Raw genomic sequence first — 1,248 nt, 5'->3', positions numbered from 1 at the left:
CTGGTATTGAATGAAAAATAAATAAATTTTTAAGGAAGGAGGGAATGGCCTACACACAAGGATACCCAAACAAAAGGACCCAACCGGGCTACATGGCCAGGTCACATCAGGGCTAAATCTAAATATTTTTTTTTCTTTTTTCTCATTTATTTTTCTCTGCGAACGAGACCAATTTTGATCCTCTTGGAGCACGTATCTCTCAAAACTTAAAACATGGAATTTGTAGATAATCTTCTCATATTTCTCCATAATTTTGAATCGTCTTGATCGGAGCTTGGACAAAAAAATTATACACAAATTACAAATTGATGCCGGTTTTAGCACCCGATAATTTTCCTATGATAAAAAAATGCCAAAAGTTCATAAATTGCTCAATAAAATCTAGATATTATATATAAGCCACCATGTTAAAATATTGAGAGTAATTAGGTATTTAATTAAAAATATAGGTCCAAATGCATGAATTAAATTACCTAATTATGCAGTTTAAGCACGTAATCATGGGTGACCTTTACTTCCTCGTACACAAGTTCAGGCTGGGAATACGTGTAAGGGCAAATGCAGCATGTATGGGAAGGGTCGGAGCAAATTGCACAATCCTCTACACACGCTATTGTCTGCAGTCCTAGGGGCAAACATTGATATAATTTTTTAGATATAACATGCTGAGTAAGGGCCAGGTCTTGGTTTGCTGTCAACACATAGACTTTCTTGGCTTTAGAAGTTGATGGATTGGGTAGTCTACAGGTGGCAGCCATGTACTGTTGAGAGTTTTTTGCCAGATTTTCAAAGAGAATCCAAGCCTTATTCTCACGCTTAATGAGGAAAATACCTCCACATGACACATCGACCATAAACCTATCGCTCTCAGCCAACCCTTCGTAGAAAGTTTGAACTAATTGCCACTTGGGGGCCTAGTGATGTGGACATTTATGAAGTACGTCCCTAAAGCACTCCTAAGTCTCGAAAAAGAATTCCCCATCGATCTGTGAGAAACTTGTGATGGCTCTCTGAAGTTGATTAGTCTTCCCAATTGGAAAGTACTTTTTAAGGAATTCATGCTGCTTAGTGGGCCAGTTGGACACCGAGTTCGGTTCTAAAGAAGTCGGTCAATATTTGGCCTTATCCTTCAGAAAGAATGGGAAGAGCCTAAGATAGAGAGCATCATCACTGAAATTAGGGATGCAGATGGTTAAAAAAATTTCCAAGAACTCATCTGGATGCTCATAAGGATTTTCAGTGCACTTC

At 38.3% G+C, this 1,248-nt stretch overlaps 1 non-coding gene across 1 annotated transcript; it reads left to right on the top strand.

The window, feature by feature from the left end:
• Positions 1-912: 912 nt before the first annotated feature.
• LOC131149989 (small nucleolar RNA R71) lies at positions 913-1,018 on the top strand. Its single transcript, XR_009135377.1, has one exon. It is a non-coding gene; the product is annotated as a small nucleolar RNA R71 (small nucleolar RNA).
• The last annotated feature ends 230 nt before the right edge of the window (positions 1,019-1,248 follow it).

This window comes from Malania oleifera, chromosome 2 (assembly GCF_029873635.1).
Source record: "Malania oleifera isolate guangnan ecotype guangnan chromosome 2, ASM2987363v1, whole genome shotgun sequence".
In the NCBI taxonomy this organism is placed as follows: domain Eukaryota; kingdom Viridiplantae; phylum Streptophyta; class Magnoliopsida; order Santalales; family Ximeniaceae; genus Malania; species Malania oleifera.
Note: the sequence above shows the minus strand (reverse complement) of the source record. Positions and strands in the feature narration are given on the sequence as shown.